This window comes from Armigeres subalbatus, chromosome 2 (genome assembly GCF_024139115.2).
Source record: "Armigeres subalbatus isolate Guangzhou_Male chromosome 2, GZ_Asu_2, whole genome shotgun sequence".
NCBI lineage: Eukaryota > Metazoa > Arthropoda > Insecta > Diptera > Culicidae > Armigeres > Armigeres subalbatus.
The window spans coordinates 221,788,684-221,803,985 of NC_085140.1; the positions used below are offsets into that span (position 1 = coordinate 221,788,684).

General features: G+C 41.3%; 1 protein-coding gene and 1 long non-coding RNA gene across 3 annotated transcripts in view; one reads left to right on the forward strand and one right to left on the reverse strand.

Annotated features, from left to right (window-relative positions):
• LOC134211711 (apoptosis-stimulating of p53 protein 2) overlaps nt 1-10,600 on the reverse strand; it is a 35,264-nt gene extending 24,664 nt beyond the window's left edge. For both annotated transcript variants that reach the window (XM_062688863.1, XM_062688862.1), the window contains exon 1: nt 10,366-10,600. The gene's annotated coding sequence lies outside the window, so the exon portion shown is untranslated. The remainder of the gene's footprint in view (nt 1-10,365) is intronic.
• A 1,540-nt stretch (nt 10,601-12,140) lies between these two features.
• LOC134215928 (uncharacterized) lies at nt 12,141-13,671 on the forward strand. Its single transcript, XR_009980366.1, has 3 exons — nt 12,141-12,948; nt 13,095-13,392; nt 13,451-13,671. It is a non-coding gene; the product is annotated as an uncharacterized LOC134215928 (long non-coding RNA).
• Nucleotides 13,672-15,302: the final 1,631 nt, after the last annotated feature.

The following is a 15,302-nucleotide window of genomic DNA, read 5'->3' on the forward strand; positions in this document are numbered from 1 at the left end:
GAATTCTGCAGAGAGCGGTTAAATAAGATTTTACAGAGCCGACGAGGAGCGAACACAGCAGCACGAAGGCGCTCTGATAGTATTTTCAAAGGAAAATCATCGAATTGGTGGTGGAAGTCTGCGTTGGTGGTCGTCATTCAACCTCAACAAACCAGCATTTTATGTGAAGAAAGAGTTGATACAAAAATGACGTCTGTTTCGATCCGTGCGATGCAGTGGATGCTGAAAATTGATTACAAATTGTGGCTTCTTAGCGAAAACTCATCGAGTAGTCGTCGGACAGTAACAGCACGAAGTGGAATTCTAACCCTAACGTTTCGACAAGCATTGGGTTGCAGTTAGTTATTGGAAACGTGCTTTGGGAAACATAATTGGTCCTTCTCAGGACCAGCATCTTCTAAACAGAAAGGGTTGATTGCAAAATGGACTGTTTCGGTGGAATTGGCGTTTGGCGTGATAGTTCGGTTGCTGTAAGCGATTCCATTCATTCGAACAAATTTGTTGCGTTGTCACTCACCGACGCGCGCTTTTCATTCTGCTATCGAAGAAAAACCTTCTGTTAACGCCAAACTATTAATTTTGGACTTTGATGAACATTCTTGCATCCGGATTAAACTACCCTTGTGTAAAATAATGGTACTGTGAAGAACCGATATTTTCAAATAATGGAGCTTTTCAACCTCAACCACAACAAAACATAATCAAAATCTTGTGAGGAAATTCATTTGACTGCTACTGACGCCATCCATTTGAACAAACTCATTGCATCATCTCCTCCGAAGTGCGCTTGTGGTTGTGCTACCAAAGGGCAACTTGTCGTCGCCAAACGATGGTAACCCGAAAAAATCGATATCATTTCTAATGACTAACGAAACAAAACCAAAGAATCTTGGCAGAAAATTTACCGTCGACGACGGCCAAATCGATGAAGACGCCATTAGTGAAAAATGTCGTTTAGCTGCCTTAGTTTTCAAATGGCGCATTATTAAAAACAACAAATCTTTCCAAAATCGTCATTGTCGTTTAAACAGCCGAACAGTCTGTTTGTCTGGGTAAACAATTTTCCTAGCGGTCAAAACCTCTTCTTGATAAAAGTTTAAGTCCTGAAAAGGACTGTTTGTAATTTATTCTTGAAGTCCTGCTCACGTTGCCACCAGCGCTATAGAAAACGATGCATGTTCGCTTCCATCGCGGGGAAGTCGTTGAACGTTGCAAATTAATATATTTGTGTTTTGTCGCGCCACCCTGATTCTGCGTATTTTTTCCTTTCTGCCGGACATTTGTGAGCATAATGTCTTCTAGGATTCTGATGATATCCACTGAAAGATAGACGAATGCCTACAGTGGCGATGCGGCCGATGAGTCGTTCCTTTTCCACGGCTGGTTCATCCAACTGGGAGCTACCTTCAGTTTCTTGATCTGGTTGACCTGAGCAGTTTGCACAATGCTAATAAATTTACACAAATTATGATGAAAATACCCTCCATTTCGTATAGCGCTAGTCATATCGTCACTTTTGCGTACAACCCGATGGGCTGCACCTTTGAGTTTTAGTAGACCTTCCAGGTATGTACCTTCTTCGGCAAAGTCTTTCGCATCTTTCAGACTATATGCTAACGTATTGAGTCACGATTGTGATGTAAAATGAAGCCACATAATAGAATGTAAAAAGTACGTTTTCCCATACTAATCTCCAGTAAATTTGAAATGCGATGCGGCATGCGAGGTCGCAACCAATCGAGCCCATATTTTGCACAGTTGATTGGTCCCAAAAACTATAGAAAACCGATCTCACTTGATCGGACGAAGTTTGCGATTTTCCATACAACTGCGCTCCCAACTTGTCCCTACCGCGCGCTGGGCTCTGGGCGGAATTACTTTCTGAGCAACTCGTGGGACCAAAATGGAAAACAAGTCAATTCTTCAATGATTCGTTTATCATAGTAACATTTTTTCATGAATTAATTTGAGTACTGCAATCGAAAGCTTTCATGTGTTCTGTTGATTGCGTATTCAAATTAATTCATGAAAAAATGTTACTTAGGTCCTTTGAAAGTTAACGAGAATTATGCAGTGCTAATTTTCTACCCGCCGCTGCTACACCTAGGCGCTATAGTATATGCGCAAAATAGCCAGCATGAGTTAACCGCCTGAATGTTATGAAAGACATCTAACGCGGGTTTTCTCAAAATTAGGAACTTTTCGAAAAACTATTTGGTACGGTTATGAGAGGTGTGTCCGTTACTACGCCTACCAAATATTTTTTCGATTAAGGTGCTTAATTTTGAGAAATCAAACCTAGATACCTTTCGCCATATTGATTTCAGAAAGTTAACTCCTAGTGTGCCGCTGTAATTACGCCTAAAGCAGGCGATTCATTAGTGGTAGTAGTGTAGACGACAACCCCTTCGCAAGAGGTGGGTTGTTCAGGTCTCCGCCTAGGAGGCCAGAGGTAATAGCGGCAGCTCAGTGCGCAGCGCCATCGTGGGTCACTTAACCATCTCCCAGGCTCCGCCGGTAGAGGTTATAGACGCCCTTGGCTTGAAACCGATAAACCGCAAACGCGATGGGCTTTCGGCCTTCGAGGTGGCGACGGAAAGCTGGACGCCATCATCGACTTTGCGTCATCGAAGCATAATATCAGTAAGGAACTCAAGAGGAGCTTGCTGAAACCGAAAGTCGATGTTGGACGCCAAGTGAAACGGCGGTCGGGACGGCAAGTGCGAACTCGAAATCTGTGGAGTGAGGTCTACTCAGACTGAGGCCCAAGAATTCGTGGATTTGGGCAAGGTGAATCGACCGAGGGCGCAGCGAAGACGGTGGTGCCAAAGTCACCCAGACGAGGCTCAAGTATTCAGTCGGGGGTGACCTCTAACGGAGCAGAACAAAACGGGGAGAAGTCTCCAGGGATGAGCTCCTGGGGCCGCTCCAAAACGGGAGGGTTACACCCCGAACAAGAGTGGGGCTGGAAGTGAACCCCGCCAGGTATCCAAAACTGGGGGAGGACCTGAAAGATTCGTCCACCCAGGAAAGACGGTGGTAAGGGTTACGGCAGGCTGAGAGCTCTCAGCCGCCCCAGACCAGGGAATAGAGGGGTGACGCCTCCTGGACCCGGTCAGAACAAGAGGAAACGAAGACGTCAAGGGCCGAAAAGAAGGCCCAGGCGAAAGGGTGCATGAGTCAGGGTAGGCGCGCTCCAGGGCGATGCCCTAGTCATCAAAACGGACGAGGCTAGTACTCGGACGCCTTGAAGGCGATGAGGAGTGACGTATAGCTCGGTGAACTAGGCGCCGACGTACGTCGAATAAGACGTACCCGAATGGGCGAGATGATCCGAGCTAAAGCGGGGCGTCTGCAAAAGGGCGCCGCCTACAAGAGTTGGCGGAGGAAGTCCAGGCGAGACGGTCAAGATGAGGGCACTACGACGGATGTGAATCTAGGGTTAAAGACCTGGACGAGGTCACCGAAGTCGAAGAGCTCGTCACGGCACTGTGGCGACAGTGTGAAGTGGAGGCGTCCACCGCAAATAGTCAAGTTAGAGAGCGTCAAGGTGGAGTGGTCGGTATGCCCTGTGGGCATATATGAGCAACCCGAAGTTTGCTTCAAGTGCCTGGAACCGGGGCACAAGCAATGGGACTGCAAAGGCCCTGACAGAAGCAAGCTCTGACGCTGCGGATTGAGGGACATAAGGCACAATGCTGCACGAACCCTCCAACTGTTTGATCTGTTCCAGCAAAGCTGGGAACAGCAAGCACCCCATGGGGGTCTGAAGTGCCGGCGTTTAAGCGTTGCAAAATCACAGTGCAGGTAACGCAGCAAACCCTGAACCACTGTGATGCAGCCCAGCAACCGCTGTCAGACAGTGCTGAATGGGGACGATATCGCCATCATAGCAGATCCTTACCGGGTACCCGCCAGGAACGGTAATTGGGTCACGGATGGGTCTAAAATGGCGGCGATATGGTCATCAGGAAATACCCAGTCCAAGAGTTGGTCTTCGTCAGAGGCTTCGCTCTGCAAAATCAACGGGTCCTGTAGCTATGCGCCTCCTCGATGGTCGATCGAGCAGTTCGGTGGAATGCTAGATTGTTTGACGGCTAACTTGATGGGGCGTAGGCCGGTGGTTATAGCGGGGACTTCAACGCTTGGGCCGTGGAATGGGAAGCCGATCCACGAATCAACGGGGCAGATCCTGCTGGAACACTGGCATGTTGGATGTGGATTCTAATGTCGGTACCGTCAAACAGCTGGAACGGTGCCGAGTCGATTATCGACGTTACGTTCTGGGCCCCCAAACGAGTAGTTCGAACGAGGGATGATGGTACACTCACAGCGATCCTGGCGATTCGCTACAGTATCGACTATACGACCAGCATTCAGCGGACGGAAGAAGGGCGAGGCCAGGCCTCGTACGTGGAAGACAGCATACTTCGACGACGAGGGGAAGAGCGCTCCGCCGCGAGCACAATACTCTCGGTCTGAGCGGCGAGCAGCTGAACAGTTCTCTCGCGTGCATGCGATGCCATCATGCCAGGAAAGTCCACCCAGGAATGGAGGCCACCGGTTACTGGTGGACTCAAGCAATTGCGAACCACGCCGCGCCTGCCTTCCGTCAAGGAGGCGGATGCAGCGAGCACGCACATAAGAGGAGCGTGTTGAACGACGGGTGGCGTTCGTGGCTGCTAGAGCCGCTCTGAAGACTGAGATTAGATCAAGCAAAAAATCCGCGGAGATAGCTATCCAGCGTAAGAGGAGGGGAGTTCGCTATTGTGCAGTAGTGACTCTCGACGTGAGGAATGCTTCAATAGTGCCAGTTGGACAGCGCATTGCAGATGCGCTCCTGCGTCTTGGAATTCCTGAGTACAAGATTCTCGGAGCTATTCCAGAATCGAATACTGGTATACGACAAGAGGCGGGTCGAAGTGCGTTGACATAACCTCAGGGGTTCCGCAAGGTTCCATACTGGGTCCGGTGTTATGGAACGTCATGTACGACGGTGTCTTGAGGTTGAAGTTCCCGGTGGGCGTGCTAATCGTCGGCTTCGCTGACGATATTACGCTTGAGGTCTACGGCGAATCGATCGAAGAGGTGGAGTGACTGCAGCCCACTTGATCGCATGGAGGAGTGGATGAGTTCAGGAAGTTGGAACTGGCTCACATAAGACTGATGTGGTTGTTGTTAACAACCGAAAGTCGGAGCAACAAGCAGTGATAGGGCAGGCAACGCACGGTCACCTCAGAACTCTCCATCAACTCTTGGGGTAGATCGACAATAAGCTCACCTTTGGTAACCACGTCAATTAAGCCTGCAAGCGTGCCTCCACACCTATAGTGGCATTGTCCGGATGATGTCCAATTGAATATAATTTTTTCTCCATAGAATCAACTAACATCAACTTATTTGTATTTTTCCAGTCTATTACGTCATGGTATGAGGGAACCGAAGTTTGGAGGAAGTTGTAAGTATTTGTTTCATTTGGCGAATTGAGTTTTGACTATTGACCAACGATTCTCATCTACAGGCGCTCAAGGTAACACTTCCGAGTTAAATAATGGCACTACGACAACAGCAGCAAATCGACCAACAGCAACTGCTAGCAGCTCGAGAGCAGCGTCTACGCTTTAAAAGCGCAAGAAGCATGTGAAACGGTTGCCGCAGCAGAAGGAGAGCGCTTACGCAGGCTTCGAGAACGTGTAGAACAAGAATCGAAGCGCAGACTGCGAGCATTACAAGTGGGATTGTGAAAAACGTACAATGTTACCCTCGGTTAGTATTTTGCCTCTTCTGACACTGAGTATTGCGAATCACATGAATACGAGAGACCTGAAGAGATCCATAATATTTGCCAATCGATCTGCCTGAAAATATGATTAGCAATACGTAAATCGAACGAAGCATACTGATATTCCTATCAAAATGGCTCGCGCGCGCTAGAAAGCAGCTTTCTTGCATTCAATAAATTAAGCCCGTTAGCTCCGCCCCTTTGTGGTCTGGTATAGGTGTAAATATAATGTGCACTCATAACGATTAATGAAGGGGCGGGGCTAATGAAATTACTTCATTAGATATAAGAAAGCTGCAGCATAAGAGACTTATGTTTCAACGATTTTCAATAATCTTGTAGATTCATAATTTCTGCCTTTTGTATTTCTTATGTTCATTTGCCTGAGTGTGGTTATCGACGCGCGTGAGCCATTTTGATCAGGACTCCGCAGACAACGGACCGTTCGGAGGATGACAAATTTTAAGAATCTTATGAAATTTTCTCGCAAGATTCTGAATTTTGTTATGAGATGTTGTTTATCTAAGATGCGTATTGTTGCGAGGAATGACAACAGAAATTTGACTCAAGACGAAGTTTCTCCATACTACAAAACATTATCTTTCGGCATCTGTCTGTCCGAGCGACGTTCACCGATGGGTGGTTGCTGTAGAAAGTTTCCACTGAGGTGGCGTCTTCATTGATTTTATATAAAAGGCACCATTTTATACAAAAGAAGGTTGATCCGAAATAAACTTTCTTCAAAGTGCAAAGCTCAATCGTAAATAGCAAATTTGATGGCGCGTCGGAGGGAGATGATGTAGTGATTTTTAATGGATGGAAACAGTCCTTTTTCGCAATTAACTCTTTCTTTTCGTAAAATGTTGGTCCTGAGAAGAATCAATTTTTTTTCCCAATGTTCCTTTCCAACTAACTGACACCAAAATTTGTACTAAATTTTCAGCATCGGCACTGGCGGTGCGGGATCGCCACAGTGCTATTTTTATGGTCAACCCTTTCTTCATATGAAATTCTGGTTCGTTGAGGTTGAATGATCTGCAGCAACACATCGAGGACCACCACCAATGCGATTGATTTCCTTTGAAAATGTTATTAGCGCCTCCGTGATGCTGTGTTCGCTCCGCTGCGATCGCTTTGATGCGTCTGCTCTGCGTGAAACCTTGTTCAAACTGAGGATTAGATCCAAATCCGCAAGTGATTGATTTTTGATGTCTGTGCTAGTGATGCATGAACGTGATTGGTTAGTTTACCTATTTCTAAACTTTTCATCAATTATCGATAATAAATAGTTGACAATCAGTATTTACAAATAAATACAAAGAAGCGTTGACTCATCCTTGATCGAATGGTCCAAAAAAAAATGAAAATCCATCGAGAAACGGCTTAGATATTAAAGTTTAAAGTCTATCATATTTTCGTGACGGTCCCCGATTTTCGCAATCGTAAAGTGTACCCCAATATAGAAAACACAGACGTAGTCCTACGTCAAAAATGTTATTACGTATCGAAAATTGATTGTTCAAACCATATGCAAGAAATCAATGTTTCTGCCAGCACTACCGGACGACCTACGGTTATCGAAAGGCAAAACCCATCTTCCTTCTTGTCGTTTTTTTTTACTATGTGAAATGATTCCGGATAGCTCCCATTCGCTCTAAGGCCCTGTAAGATCAATTATTTTGAAATAACACTCAGTTAAATTATTGGTCTACGTAGTTCGGCAGTGCTGGCAGAATAAACGATTTTTTGCATATGGTTTGAACACTCAATCTTCGAAGCGTTATAACTTTTTTCGTAGGCGTTCCAGCAACGTGCCTTCTTCAGCAAAGTTTTTCGGCATCCTTTGGGTTATACTTTAACGCAATGTGCCACTTGGTTTACGATGAACTGAAACCTCTAGTAGTAGAAATGCTAAAATATACGTTCTCCCATGCTAATTTCCATATAAACTTCAAACGCGATGCGGAAAGCGAGGAAGCAACCAATCGGTCCCAAATTCTGCACAGTTGTTCAGGACCCAGAATGGTTTCGAAAAATCATTGATTTGAAAAAATGACCATGACGCCCCACTCTAATGCCTATGTCCTATGATTAAATTTCAAATTTCTTTTCATTAGCTTCTTAGTATGCTAGCATTTCAAATACCTTCTTCTTCTTCATTGGCATTACATCCCCACACTGGGACATTGCCGCCTCGCAGCTTAGTGTTCATTAAGCACTTCCACAGTTATTAATTGCGAGTTTTCTAAGCCAGGATACCATTTCTGCATTCGTATATCATGAGGCTAACACGATGATACTTTTATGCCCAGGGTAGTCGAGACAATTTCCAATCCGAAAATTGCCTAGACCGGCACCGGGAATCGAACCCAGCCACCCTCAGCATGGTCTTGCTTTGTAGCCACGCATCTTACCGCACGGCTAAGGAGGGCCTCTCAAATACCTACTACGATTGAATTTCAAATTTGTTATCTTTATTTTTCATTATTGTCATTTGAAAATCTTTTGCTTTTACTTATTTTTATTATGAAATAGGACATACGTTGGGAAAGTAAGGGATGACAGTGTGCAATTATGGTTGTTACTAGAGACCGAGAATACTTCTACAATATAACGGAAAAGAAATTTTGTTAATTTGGATGAGTAGATAAGCATAGATCAAGACCTTGGAAATTGATGTAGTCTATGCCACATTTTGTTTTTTTTTTTATTTAAACGAGCTTGCGATTGAAAGCGTGACGTCTTGCTTTCAAGGCAGAAACGGTAGTCACTTGACCACTAAGCGCATCTTATTTTAAAAATCGTAAAAAATAAATTATATAAAGTGCAGCATTTTAAAAAATAGCACTTTTTTAAAAATTGGTATAATTTCCATTAGCCTGGTATTTTAGTCACTTTTTGATGACTTGGTCAATATTTTGTCACTAATGTAAAAAAGTAAAAAATAGAAATCGTTTGTACCTACTCTTATTATCAACTAAATTAAATGTGAATCTAGTAGGTAGCAATATAAATATAAAATTTGAGAAAGTGTGTTGTGAAAATCGTGAGATTATTTCCAATGGCGGGTAAAAAATCAGCCACTGCCAATAATTCATGAACGGAAAATACCTACATATTAATTTGATTGAATCGCTTTGATTTAATTAATGCACGGATTTGGAGTTTGAAACCTTGCTTAATGACTTATAATAACTAAAGAATTTTGATTATTTCAAGTTTTATTTTCTATAGGCATCAGATAGTTAGGAGCTTGTTAACGGCATCGCATAACGCAAATGGGATGTAAATTGTAAACTATGCGTTGTATAGTATAGTGCATTGCTGCAGTGTCGCGTCGGGCATGTTTGTCCCGTGTCGCTTATTGTGGTGCCGTTCCCGCAGCTATGACGCTGTTGATTAAAAAAAATCTTTTCCCAAACATTCTAAAAATTTGCCATTGAAAATTACTTATTGACAGTCGTCTTCCTACAGTTGCTTTGAAATTTTGTCGGCTCATTTTTGAAGAATTTAGGTTTAAAATTTATCCCAACCGTCTAAGACGAATTAAGTACTTTGTTCATCCTGCTAATTAATAGCTGATTACTGTCGTATTCCAGCCGAAATTGGCTGGAATAAACCGCCATTGAATAGCAGTGCGACATTCCGTTCGAAGTCGTCAACAGCTGAAGTTCTATTTTTCATCAGACAGTATCCAGTCAGTATATGACTGACTGGATACTGTCTGATGAAAAATAGAACTTCAGTTTGTTGACGACTTCGAACGGAATGTCGCACTGCTTTTCAATAGCGGTTTATTCCAACCAATTTCGGCTGGAATACGACAATTACCACTGCATTTTATTTATTACTTGTGATTACTATACTGCCCCTATACTGCCCATGTCGGTTTTCTTCAACTTGAGTTGTATGCCGTTGAATTTTTCAAACTCGTTTTACATGGAAAAATACAAAAAAAAATCAAATCAATTGAAAATACCTGCAATCTTTTTGAAAATTTGGCATAATATTCTTTATCTGTATGTGTTGTAATGGAACTATTAAATGGGCCATAATTATATTTATTTTTTGCAACCGATCAATGACAAAATCATAAAAACCAAAAATGTAGTCCTACGTTAAAACAATAAAACACTCTAGCAACAATTAGTGGAGCCACCCTAATCGAAATCGATGCACATAGGTCAAATACGCAATTACATAGAGCTAAACAGGAACTGCCCTGATTCGGGGCTTGGCATACGGAAATAACTTACGTAGATAGCAGAAAAATTACGATTAACGAAGCGTTTTCCCCAAATCCAGAAGCAAAAGCAATATTTGCCGCGAAATCGTAATTTATTCTGCCGTTCCGGATCACTAAACACAAATGCGAGGCATAAAAAATTTAATGTCTATCCAATATGTCGCCCGTTCTCTGATTTTATTTCGAGCAACATGATCTTTTCTGATACAATTCCCGATGATTTTGGATTAATTTCAACATTTTACAGGTTTCAAACTTAATTCACAAACACTCCACTCGTCACGCTTCGAAACTGGAGCTTAAATCATTCTCCATTTAATTCACTGTTAATATTTACCTAAGCAAACATCGATCCTCCACTCAACGCAGCTATTTTGCTCACTACGGTCAACAGAATAAGGTTTTTAATTGCATTCGACAACAGGGCGCATCATGGAAAGTTAACGAATGAATTAAGAAATTGAAATTGTGCAAACAACTAAAAATACAGTACAAATTCTTGTTATTCTATTCACTTTAAAACTTTTCCCCAAGCACATAAACAACGAAAACGAACTGAATTCGTCATCACAATAGTCTAGTACATCAATAAAAGGCATGTAAAATTATGTGCTGATGTACCAGAATAATCTACTACCATAAAAAAATGACAGCTTCAAAACTGCACCGACGACTCTTGATCCGACGAGTTCTTTTTGCACCGACGACTTCGAGTCAGAACTGCAAATCCACACACAGAAAAAAATTCCGTGGTAAAAACAACTATTTTGTACACTACTATACTGATAACAATTCAAATGTAAAGTTTATTTGGTTCTTACCAGTATATTTCATTAGGTACTATTTACAAACATAATTTTTATTTGGGTAATTACATTAATCATAGGGTAGTTTATAACCTCTATATGAGTGAAATATGTTGTTCATGTTCGCGACAAAACAATAAGGCATTTTATGAGACAGATCGAAACAGCTGTTTTTCTCGTGTTTATCTACTTTGACAATCAGTGGGAGCCCGTTTGTTTGGTAATTTCGCGCTGAACATTCCGATGGGTCCCATCATCAATTCTGCCTATTTAACTTTTCATCTACCAGAGCTTTAGACCAAAGTTTTTCATATGATTCTTAAAACATGTCGTTGAATTATTCATACCATTGCATTCTAAGCATGAAATGCTGACGAAAACACGAATGAAAAGTAAAACGTTACAAACATTATTTTGTGTTCGGACCTAACGGAATGTTCACGCAGAATCATACCAAAACAAAACATTAGAAGTAAATAGTCGGGCCACCGCGAAACGTCTCATAAAATGCCCTATATTTAATCGAATCGCATACACTCAGAAATAAAATAAAACCGTAAAGGTTTTGAAATTAATCTTTTTATTCATTTTTAACATTTATACATTACATTGTATAAAACGTACACTGCCAAAAATATCTATATAAGATATATGTGTCGCCGTTATAAATTTTTGCAATAGCTCCACCCTAATATAATCGATATAGAACCACACATAAATTAAATAATTGCTAATTCGAGACCACACATACAATTTATTTGGATATATATTTTATAAGTAATTCGCGTGGAGAATGGTTATGTGTGCGCTGATATACATTATAAGTAAAATCTATGGATTTTTGCCAATAAATATGTGTGGATTTTTAGTAGTGTATACTATCTAACATTAAAATTTATGCTAAACCGGAATAAAGCAAATATATTTTTGTTAGCATACTGTCTACTACTGAACCAATTTTTTCAATTTGTTTTTTCCTTCAGAACGCCACGTTTTTCGATTTCAGTTATAAAAATATCAGTTTCTAAACTACCCAAGCAACCAGAAGTTCAAATTTTACTTAAATTTACTCTTAACCGAACTAATTGGTTCACTATGGTTCACATCAAGTTCCAAGCATCCTTAATACAAAAAAATACTTAAAATGAGAGCTGATTAAGCCAAAATAGCCCTTCTTATCCGAACTTCTGGTTGCTTGGGTAATTCATTAAATTAAATTGATAGACAACGATAAAAGCGTAAATAATGTTGAAGATTGATGTAAAACAAGAGATTATACCAATTATCAATTCTTTATGTAGATCTGGGTGGTGCGAATAGAATCGATTTGGTTGTCAAACTGAAGCCAAACTTTTCTATTGTGCCGGAGCCAAACATTGAAGATTGTGGTTATGTTCGTTTCTGATCTAATATTGAGAAGTATTGTTATTATTTGGGGAAAAAATAAAAATAAACTTGGTTTGAGTTTTGTATTCTTTGTAACAAATATTTTCACATTATATTTCGAGTGGAAAATTAGTAGGAATGCAAATAAAAAGCACTCGTTACCATATTTCACGATATTCAGCAGCTGATTGGAGCAGGAATGAATGTAAACAATCGTAAAGTCATTTAGAGTCTAGAGCATTTGTGCGCCCTCGTGCAGCATGGAAAGAGAAATTCGAAGAGCGGGAAATGTTTGACAGCCAAGTAACTGCAATATAATTTTGTTTGTGGTAGTGATTTCAAAATATCCCTCTACTCGCTTGAGCGCTGAAAAACAGCTCTATCCGCAGCACCCAGATGTAGATCATTCAGCGAAAACGAGAAGCAGCTTCGTATAAAATATCGAGAAAAATCATGCTCTTACGAGATAGTATTCAGCGAAATCAGGGAAAGCGCGGCCATTTAATTAGGGAGGGATCTAAACTGGATGAAGCAACCGTCGACGATTGTAGGTTGGAAGCAATTCTAGAAAAGTCGTCGTAGCCTGTAATTGAAGTAGCTGTTCGTCCTCTCACGTACGACTTTGTGGTGGATATGTGGAGCACATCGTGTGCCGGATGCCGCAGCCTCAAAAGCACGATCTATTTCATTCAGAGGAGGTATCTCGAGCTAACGGGACTGGCGGAATGGTAAGTATTGATATGCAGAATCTACTATTGATCAGCAATGAAATCGTATTCGTGCCTGTATGAACGAGTTTGCCTTTATTTTACTGCTCACGATTGTTTTTTAATAATAAATTTAATTGATCATCTTAATTGAATCATCTTTTCAGATTGCTGCGCGAAGCCGATAGGTAGCACATAATAGTAACCTACAACTTTTCGGCTAGCACTAGGCAGCTATGAATACTACTTTGCTACCGACAAGTGGGCCAAGTGGACACGACTCGAAACTCCTACCACCGGAAGTTATACGCACTGGATCCTGTTACTACCCTGGAGAAGTATAGGAGTGAATCAAAGCACTGTTTGAATCGAATCATTCAGCACCGGCTGCCCACGCGCGGTGCAAATTTTTCATCAACTTTGATACACACATCAACATGCTCCGGTGTCATGTCCCGTATTTTTGTAAGGCAGCATACATTTTAGGAGGTTGTTTACATCCAAATAATTATTACTTTTCCAGATCGTCGATCATCATCTCGTACCTCCAGTTTTGTAACGACGCTTTCAGTGTTATAGCCAACGGAGCACCACAACCTCCGCCGCTTCGAAATACGACAAAATTTCGGAAATATATCTTGCAGGCCCGGTTCGACAGCATCATTGTGGATCATGATGTTCCCAAATTTTTGTTCGAAGTTTCAATATTCGTTGATATGCATGGCTGAACCAATGTATTGTATATTACCGATCATACAAAATTTAATAAAAAGAATAATTAAAAATCCTTTTAACCTAAAAACCATGAAGAAATCAAAACTAGACTAAACAAGTATAAATCAAACTTATACTAGAGAACGATTTTCATGAAGTTATACTAATCAAGCATTGTTGGATCGAATACGAGCTTGGGGTCAACCAGGCGAATAGCCGTTTAGAATGGTTTTCAATCTATTTAGTATAGATTTTTCTCAGAGTGTAGTCGAAAATTATATTCCTTTCCCACATATATTGTCGGCGTAGCACCAACTTAGAATTCGGAGGTCGGGACTTCCGAACCGAACTTTCTTCCGAAGTTTTATCTGTCAAACTAATTGATGCGTTGTTTAGCGCATCTTTAGACGAATCTAGCGCACTATTTCCGAAGTTGGGAAAGTTGCCTGTATCTGGAGAAATATCCAACTTCGGTATAAAAATCGGTCTAACTTTTTTCCGGATAGACAATATTTTAGGTTCGAGAGATTTGTGTCGCGAACTGAGCCAGGAAGTGAACACACCATTGCCGAGCAGCAAATTGTACTTCTGGTAAGTTTTGTTTGAAAATTTATTTAATTTCCTTGATTTCACATGCTTCATATATGTAATTGCAGATCCGGATATAATTATGCAGTTTCCGGATGTAAACATTGTGCCGAATTCACGACGGATGGAACCGCAAAATAGCAAGGGCTGTGGCAGGCGAAACGCACCATGGATACACTGCCAAAAATATCTATATCAGATATATGTGTCGCCGTTATAAATTTTTGCAATAGCTCCACCTAGAAATACTAGAATAAGAGATCGGCGAAGACGCCATCTTGTTTCCAATCGAACCGTCAAAAGCAGTTCCAATTCGACTTGTTTACTTTTTGCTTCCATAAGAAGCAAGCAAAAAGTTCAAGTGCTGCCAGTGTTATTTTCACGATTTCATGCATTTTCATACGTTGCCATTTCTACAGTTTTTCACTCCGCCGGTCTCTGGTTATAGGGTTGCTAGCTCCACCCTAATATAATCGATATAGACGAATCCAAGTAAAAATAAGAAGAAGACACACGACGGTGTTAACTTTGACAGATCCTACAGCACAGCATAGGAAGATCATTTTAAAATGCTTATAATAAATTCTAGACAAATTGTAATGAATCGCCTACTTTGAGCATGCTTACAGCGGTACACTAGGAGTTAACTTTTTAAAATCAGTATGGCGAAAGGCATCTAAGGTTTGATTTCTCAATATTAAGCAGCTTCATCGAAAAAATATTTGGTAGGCGTAGTAGCGGACACCTTCCTTCATAACCGGTACCAAATAGTTTTTCATGAAAAGTTCCTAATTTTGAGAAAACCCGCGTTAGATGTCTTTCGCCATACACATTTCTGGCGGTTAACTCATGCTGGCTATTTGCGCATATACGATAGCGCCTGGATGCGGAAGCGGCGAGTAGAAAATCAGCCACTGCCAATAATTCATTAAAATCTGATTGATGTACGGTACAGAAAAAGTTCTGAATTACATATCTGGAAGCTTATCTAGATTGTTTGATTTTTTTTTCCAAAAATGTATCTATCATACAGTTCGGAACTTTTTCCGTATCATACATCAATCAGATTTCAA